Source organism: Salmo salar, chromosome ssa28, assembly GCF_905237065.1.
Source record: "Salmo salar chromosome ssa28, Ssal_v3.1, whole genome shotgun sequence".
NCBI classification, from domain to species: domain Eukaryota; kingdom Metazoa; phylum Chordata; class Actinopteri; order Salmoniformes; family Salmonidae; genus Salmo; species Salmo salar.
In genome coordinates, this window is record NC_059469.1 from 23,713,146 (window position 1) to 23,722,622 (window position 9,477).

Below are 9,477 nucleotides of genomic sequence, written 5' to 3' on the forward strand. Positions count from 1 at the left end.
AATAGCATAAAAATTGATTTTAAACAGCGGTTGACATGCTTCGAAGTACGGTAATGGAATATTTAGAATTTTTTTGTCACGAATTGCGCCATGCGCACGACCCTTCTTTACCATTTCGGATAGTGTCTGGAACGCACGAACAAAACGCCGCTATTCGGATATAACGATGGATTATTTTGGACCAAACCAACATTTGTTATTGAAGTAGCAGTCCTGGGAGTGCATTCTGACGAAGACAACAAAGGTAATGAAACTTTTGTAATAGTAAATCGGAGTTTGATCAGGGCTAAACTTGGTCGGTGTCTAAATGGCTAGCCGTGATGGCTGGGCTATCTACTGAGAATATTGCAAAATGTGCTTTCACCGAAAAGCTATTTTAAAATCGGACATATCGAGTGCATAGAGGAGTTCTGTATCTATAATTCTTAAAATAATTGTTATGTTTTTTGTGAACGTTTATCGTGAGTAATTTAGTAAATTCACCGGATGTTTGCGGGGGGTATGCTAGTTCTGAACGTCACATGCTAATGTAAAAAGCTGGTTTTTGATATAAATATGAACTTGATTGAACAAAACATGCATGCATTGTATAACATAATGTCCTAGGGTTGTCATCTGATGAAGATCATCAAAGGTTAGTGCTGCATTTAGCTGTGGTTTTGGTTTTTGTGACATTATATGCTAGCTTGAAAAATGGATCAAAATCCAGGGAAAACTCCTAGCGACATTAGCATAACAAAATGTAATTTTTTTTTTTTTCAAATATAGGACTGTCTCATATCGTTTTATAGATACACCTCTCCTGAATCGACCCACGTCGTCCGATTTCAAAAAGGTTTTACAGGAAAAGCAAATCATTAGATTATGTTAGAGGAGTCCATCGTAAAAGCAGCAACATAGCCATTTTCCGACCAACCACATGCATCACAAATAACCAAAAAACAGCTAAATGCAGCACTAACCTTTTACAAACTTCATCAGATGACACACCTAGGACATCATGTTACACAATGCATGCATTCTTTGTTCAATAAAGTTCATATTTATATATGAAAACAGCATTTTACATCGGCGTCTGACGTTGACTAACTATTTTCCCGTCAAATGCATCCAGGGAAAGAGTGCTACAATTTACTGAATTACTATTCGAAAACATTTTTAAAATGTAATATTGTCATTCTAAGATTTATAGATGAATATCTCTTGAAAGCACCTGTCATACCAGATTTAAAAATAACTTTACTGGGTAATCACACTTAGCGATAAAAGGGGATGCGATACTCAGAAAATGAGCTAGTAAATACAGCTCGGCGCCATCTTGGAACAATCGCATATCACATCTAATGTTGTATAATATTGTCAATAATCCGTTACCTTTAGTTGTCTTCATCAGAAAGCACTCCCAGGTCCACAACAGATGTATTTTCGGTCGAAAAAGTCCATCCTTTATGTTCCATTAGCTTTCTGTTGTTAGCGCGTCTGAATGCTGTATCCAAATACTCTGCCGGGCGCAGCACAGCCGTTTCAAAATAAAACATTTTTTTCCCATTTAGGTTCGTTCAAACATGTCAAACGTTGTATAACATAAATCTTCAGGGCCTGTTTCAACAAGAGAGCCAATAAGATTCGAGGGGGACGATTGTATTGTGTTTCAAAACGTTTCCAAAGGTGGGGGTAGACAGGGCCGCCGGCGTCATAATGGTGATGGCCCTCCCCCTGTGACCAATTTCCAACGCGTCTCATTCACTGAGTTTCGACAGTAGAAGGCTCAAAACACTTTGTAAAGACTGGCGACATCTTGTGAAAGCAATAGGAAGTAACGATAGCTCACGGTGTGAATAATAGGCAACGACGTGAAGTTGAGTCCACATTTCAGAATTCCACTTCCTGTTTCAATCGGTCTCGGGGTTTTGACTGCCATATGAGTTCTGTTATACTCACAGACACCATTCAAACAGTTTTAGAAACTTTAGGGAGTTTTCTATCCACAGGTATTAATTATATGCATATCCTAGCTTCTGAGTTTGATTAGTAGGCCGTTGAAAATGGGCACTAATTTTTTACAAAATGCGCTGTGGCGCCCCCTATCCTAGGGTAACGTCAAGAGGATATGCTATTACTTCAATTTTTCAAAAATATGACTATTTTACACCATTTTAAAGATAAGACTCTCGTTAATCTAACCACACTGTCCGATTTCAAAAAGGCTTTACAGCGAAAGCAAAACATTAGATTATGTCAGCAGAGTACCCAGCCAGAAATAATCAGACACCCATTTTTCAAGCTAGCATATAATGTCACATAAACCCAAACCACAGCTAAATGTAGCACTAACCTTTGATGATCTTCATCAGATGACAACCCTAGGACATTATGTTATACAATACATGCATGTTTTGTTCAATCAAGTTCATATTTATATCAAAAAACAGCTTTTTACATTAGCATGTGACTAGCATGTGACTAGCATTCCCACCGAACACTGCCGGTGAATTTACTAAATTACTCACGATAAACGTTCACAAAAAGCATAACAATTATTTTAAGAATTATAGATACAGAACTCCTCTATGCACTCGATATGTCCGATTTTAAAATAGCTTTTCGGTGAAAGCACATTTTGCAATATTCTCAGTAGATAGCCCGGCATCACAGGGCTAGCTATTTAGACACCCAGCAAGTTTAGCACTCATCAAAGTCAGATTTACTATAAGAAAAATGTTATTACCTTTGTTGTCTTCGTCAGAATGCACTCTCAGGACTTCTACTTCAATAACAAATGTTGGTTTGGTCCAAAATAATCCATCGTTATATCCAAACAGCGGCGTTTTGTTCGTGCATTCTAGACACTATCCTAAAGGGTAAATAAGGGTGGCGAGCATGGCGCAATTCGTGACAAAATTTTTATGCCATTTTTCTCATAAAAAAGCGATAATATTCCGACCGGGAATCTGCTTTTAGGTAAACAGACAAAGGAAAAGAAAGCATTCGGTCGAAGCGGGCACGCGCCTAAGCCCATAGTACTCTGAGTGGCCACTTGCCAAAAGCGATAAAGTGTTTCAGCCAGAGCCTGCCTCGATATCGTTCAGCTTTTTCCCGGGCTCTGAGACCCTATGGAAGCCGTAGGAAGTGTCACGTTATTGCACAGATCCTGAGTCTTCAATAAAAAGAGCCAAGATGAAACACTACTTCTCAGACAGGCCACTTATTGCTTGAAATCTTCTCAGGTTTTGGCCTGCCATATGAGTTCTGTTATACTCACAGACACCATTCAAACAGTTTTAGAAACTTTAGGGTGTTTTCTATCCAAAGCCAATAATTATATGCATATTCTAGTTACTGGGCAGGAGTAGTAACCAGATTAAATCGGGTACGTTTTTTATCCAGCCGTGTCAATACTGCCCCCTAGCCCTAACAGGTTAAAGGCACAGTCAACTTAGTGTATGTAAACTTCTGACCCACTGGAATTGTGATACAGTGAATTATAAGTGAAATAATCTGTCTGTAAACAATTGTTGGAAAAATTACTTGTGTCATGCACAAAGTAGATGTCTTAACTGACTTGCCAAAACTATAGTTTGTTAACAAGAAATTTGTGGAGTGGTTGAAACACCAAGGTTGGAGTTATTAAAACTAATTTATGGAGTTTGGAAATGATGCAGACAATTACATTGATGGAAGGAACAATCTATCTACAATATTAAAGCTGATTTAAAAGAAGGGAAGCTTGTACAGAATAACAAATATTCCAAAACATGCATCCTGTCTACAATAAGGCAGCAAAGTAAAACTGCATAACGTGTGGCAAAGAAAGGGACTATATCCTGAATACAAAGTGTTATGTTTGGGGCAAATCCAACACAACACATCATTGAGTAGCACTCTTCACATTTTCAAGCTTGGTGGTGGCGGCATCATGTTATGGGTATGCATGTCATTGGCAAGGACTGGTTAGTTGTTGATGATAAAAATAAACGGAATAGAGCTAAGCACTGGAAATTTCCTAGAGGAAAACCTGTTCCAGTCTGCTTTCCAACAGATACTGGGAGACATATTCATCTTTCAGCAGGACAATAACCTAAAATACAAGGCCAAATATACATTGGAGTTGCCTACCAAGATGACAAATCAAAATCAAATCTACGGCCAGAATTGAAAATTGCTGTCTTGCAATGATCAACAACCAACTTGACAGAGCTTGAAGAATTCTTAAAAGAATAATGTGCAAATATTGTACAATCCAGGTTTGTAAAAGCTGTTAGCAATTTACCCAGAAATACTCACAGCTGTAATCTGTGCCAAAGGTGATTCTAACATGTATTGACTCAGGGGTGTGGATACTTATGTAAATTAGATATTTCTGTATTTAATTTTCAATAAATTAGCAAACATTTCTAAAAACATGTTTTACTTTGTCATTATGGGGTATTGTGTGTAGATAGGTGAGAGAAAAAATATATTCAATCCATTGTAGAATAAGGCTGTAATATAACAAAATGTGGAAAAGGTCAAGGGTGTCTGAATACTTTCCGAATGCACTGTACTATTATGATAACAAAGGTTTACGATCCCCTGGATGCAAGCACATACTGTAAGTATCAATACAAGGTTATGAAATTGTAGTTAAATAAAGGTTAGGTAATCAATAACACTATGGGTGTTAAAATAACGATTGGTGATTTCCGTACTGACTTTTACCTTTGAGAGGCTATAGGAGCTTTGCATGCCTCCAGGTACTCATGGGATTTCTGTAAATATGAATCCTACCAGGGGCACAACTTTGGTTTTAGAAGTGGGGGGACATAACTTTTTATTTTTACCCAGTCTGATAAACACTCCAAACAGCCTACCCGACCACTCGGAGGCGTCCGCATGTTCCTAAAGCACATCGTTGCCTCATTTTGTATGACATTCCAATGATAAAACTGAGGTGGACAAAAATGCAATTTCAGAATGTGGGGGGTGACATGTCCCCCCTGTCACCTGTGAAAGTTGCACCCCTGAATCCTACTGTAGCCTACCGTCATCCAGTTTAATTTTTCAGACATCCTCCATTGTCACGCCCTGACCGGAGAGAGCCGTTTTTCTCTGTTTAGTTAGGTCAGGGTGTGATATGGGGTGGGCATTCTATGTATTGTATTTCTTTGTTTTGGCCGAGTATGGTTCCTAATCAGAGACAGCTGTCTATCGTTGTCTCTGATTGGGAATCATACTTAGGCAGCCTTTTCCCACCTGCGTTTGTGGGTAGTTGTTTTCCGTTTAGTTATCTGTTGCCTGACGGAACTGTTTGCTTTCGTTTTGTTTCTTTGTTTAAGTGTTTCGTTATAGTAATAAATATGAGAACTTACCACGCTACGTTTTGGTCCCCTTCTCATTACGACGAAAGCCATTACAGAACTACCCACCAAAAACGGACCAAGCAGCGTGCTCAGGAGGAGCAGGGATCCTGGGCTCGGGAGAAGAGAGAATGGAGGACATCCTGGACCTGGGAGGAGGCAATGGCAGGGGACAAGACCCTGCCATGGAAGCAGGTGGAGACGGCGCAAGCGGAACGGCGACATTACAAGGAGCTAGCTCAACAACGGAAGCACGAGAGGCACCCCCCCACACGGGGAGATTGGCAGAGTCAGGGTGGAGACCTGAGCCAACTCCCCGTGCTTACTGTGCGGAGAGTAGGACTGGTCAGGCACCGGGTTATGCGGTAATGCGCACAGTGTCTCCAGTGCACAGCCACAGCCCGGTGCGCTCTGTGCAAGCTCCCCGCAGTGTCCGTGCTAGAGTTGGCGTTCAGCCAGGAAGGATTTTGCCGGCTCAGCGTTCCTGGTCTCCGGTGCGTCTCTTCGGCCCAGGTTATCCTGCGCCAGCTCTACGCACGGCACCCCCAGTTCGCCAGCACAAACCAGTGCGGCCTGTTCCAACGCCCCGCGCTTGCCGGGCTATGGGGGGGATCCAGCCAGGACGGGTTGTGCCAGCCATACGCTCCAGACCTCCAGTGCGCCTCCACGGCCCAGTAAATCCTGCGCCAGTTCTACGTACTGTGTCGCCAGTGTGCCTGCACAGCCCAGTTCGTCCTGTGCCAGCTTCCCGCCCTTGCCGGACTAAAGTAAGCATCCAACCAGGACGGGTTGTGCCAGCCCTAAACTCCAGACCTCCAGTGCACCTCCACGGCCCAGTATATGTTGTGCCTGCTCTGCGCACCCGGCCTCCAGTGTGTCTCCCCAGTCCGGTGAGACCTGTTCCGGCTCCACGTAAGAAGCCTCCAGTGATGATCCATGGTCCGAAGCCTCCAGTGATGATCCATGGCACGAAGCCTCCAGGGATGATTCATGGCCCGGAGCCTGTAGTGATGATCCAAGGCACGAAGCCTCCAGTGATAATCCATGGGCCGGAGACTCCAGTGATAATCCATGGCAAGAAGCCTGTAGGGATGATCCATGGCCCGGAGCCTGTAGGGAAGATCCATGGCACGAAGCCTCCAGTGATAATCCATGGCCCGGAGCCTCCAGTGATGATCCGTAGCCCAGAGCCTCCAGTGATGATCCATGGCGCGGAGCCTGCAGTGATGATCCTAGGCACGGAGCCTGCAGCGACATCCCCAGGTCCGGAGCCTGCAGCGACGTCCCCCGGTCCGGAGCCTGCAGCGACGTCCCCCGGTCCGGAGCCTCCAGCGACGGTCCCAAGTCCGGAGCCTCCAGCGACGGTCCCCAGTCCGGAGTCTCCAGCGACGGTCCCCAGTCCGGAGTCTCCAGCGGCGGTCCGCAGTCCAGAGTCTCCAGCGGCGGTCCGCAGTCCAGAGTCTCCAGCGGCGGTCCGCAGTCCAGAGTCTCCAGCGGCGGTCCGCAGTCCAGAGTCTCCAGCGGCGGTCCGCAGTCCAGAGTCTCCAGCGGCGGTCCGCAGTCCAGAGTCTCCAGCGGCGGCCCGCAGTCCAGAGTCTCCAGCGGCGGTCTGCAGTCCGGCACCTCGGGCGCTGATCCACGGTCCGGTTCCTCCGCCGACGATCCACGGTCCGGCCATACAAAAGCGGAGGGATCAGCGGGCGGAGTGGGGGCTACACCCTGAACCGGAGCCGCCACCAAGGGTAGATGCCCACCCGGACCCTCCCCTATTGGTTCAGGTTTGCGGCCAGGAATCCGCACCTTTGGGGGGGGGTACTGTCACGCCCTGACCTGAGAGAGCAGTTTTTCTCTGTTTAGTTAGGTCAGGCTGTGATATGGGGTGGGCATTCTATGTATTGTATATCTTTGTTTTGGCCGAGTATGGTTCCTAATCAGAGGCAGCTGCCTATCGTTGTCTCTGATTGGGAATCATACTTAGCAGCCTTTTCCCACCTGTGTTTGTGGGTAGTTGTTTTCCGTTTAGTTATCTGTTGCCTGACGGAACTGTTTGCTTTCGTTTTGTTTCTTTGTTTAAGTGTTTCGTTATAGTAATACATTTGAGCACTTACCACGCTGCGTTTTGGTCCCCTTCTCATTACGACGAAAGCCATTACATCCATATTTTATCCTCCATGTCTTAGAGGGAGGAACTCAGTTCACAGGAAGTGAAGAACAGAGGTGCCATCTAAATGGAATTGTTTATAATGGTCCAGGTTCAGCCAGAGACAGATGAATAAATGATCTATCACTACTTATTTAGTAACTTACTTTCTTTCATACTCATCTGATACCTACATACAGTACTTCCCAACAGGATGCTTCCTTTGGGTCTTCCTCGGCATTCCTTATGGATGTCTACAGTACCTTCTGTCTGTCTCCAAAATAAGTACTAAAGCAGACTCTCAGCCAGTCCCTGACTAAACAGTAAAATCACACTGGGCGGATTTAATGCATTATTAACCATACATAAAATTCTATGTTGTGTCCCACTTTCTACAAAATTGGCCAAAACATCGCCCAAAACACAGACCACTAATCATCCAGTATTGTCAATAATTGGCCAAAACAGTTTCATACATTTTTGTTAAGATTATGTGAACATTACCATACTGTACATTAGTCCATATACATAGACTCTGCAAGAGCGGGTAGACGCACTGAAGGAGAATCAGTAGCAGGATCCCCAGGACATGGCTCTACGGGGGTTCGGGATGGGGGCGTGAAAGAGGAGAAATTGTGGTTAGTGCAGAGAAGGAGAATTACATGAGTGTGCCGAATTTATGGGACATGTGGTACAGCCACCTCAGATAGAGAGGCAAGAGACAGAGATACAGGGAGGGGGAGAGGGAGAGATACAGGGAGAGGGAGAGATTCAGGGAGGGGAGAGGGAGAGATACAGGGAGGGGGAGAGAGAGATACAGGCAGGGGAAGAGGGAGAGATACAGGGAGGGGGAGAGGGAGAGATACAGGGGAGGGTGAGGGAGAAATACAGGGAGGGGGAGAGGGAGAGATACAGGGGAGGGTGAGGGAGAGATACAGGGAGGGGGAGAGAGAGAGATACAGGGGAGGGTGAGGGAGAAATACAGGGAGGGGGAGAGGGAGAGACACAGGGAGAGGGAGCGATACAGGGAAGGGGAGGTGAGAGATACAGGTAGGGGGAGAGGGAGAGACACAGGGAGGGGGAGAGAGAGATATACAGGTAGGCGGAGAGGGAGAGACACAGGGAGGGGGAGAGGGAGAGATACAGGGAATGGGACAGAGAGAGATACAGGGAGGGGGAGAGGGAGAGTATGTAGAGCACAGATAATGAAGGAGGGAGGAGGGACAAGAGAGCCTGAGTGAAAGAAAATGACAGAGCATGGGAGTGAAAAAGACGGAAAAGAGAGAAAGGAAAATGGAGGACAGAAGAGTGAAGCATGGATAAACAAGTTACTAAAAATACTTCCTCCCTCGCTCCTCGTCCTCTGGTAAAGAATAAAACCCTAGTTTAAATCTTTCAGCTCCCTTTCACCCATTTCATTTGTTATTCGAAATACCCTTCTTCAGTTACTCTCTCAGTCTTATTACAGAGGCATCTTGGGTCCACGTCACATTGTCAGTCCTTTGCTGCCCCTATCATCTTTCATGACCTTGTCAGCATCTGTCACTCACTACTCCCTCCGTCCTCCTTTCCTACCTCTCCATGAAGATTTAAGTTGTTACGCACGTGGCATCTCGGTAACTTTGAGAAAAACAATTTTATATTGAAGTTGTTTCATATCTGCCCTCTCATTGGCTAGAATGTTCCCACCTGATCTCAAATTCTCCCGCTTGCCTTTCCGCCTTTGCAACAACTCCTATTGTTAGGGCGGATACAAACTATCTCGTCATTACAGTATCTCTGTGTTTCCTCACATCAGTGAGTCAATTTGATGATAACTTTATTGATCCCTGCCAGGTTAACATGGAGGCCTCTTCATGGGTTGCATGTTCTGAGACACTGAGACTGCAAGGACTCACAGGGCTCCGTATCTGATTCAGGATCTGCAGGGAATCTGATTCCCTCTGGCATTTTTTTAGCTTCTTCATAGCAGTAGATTAAAATATATTTGGTCACGTCACG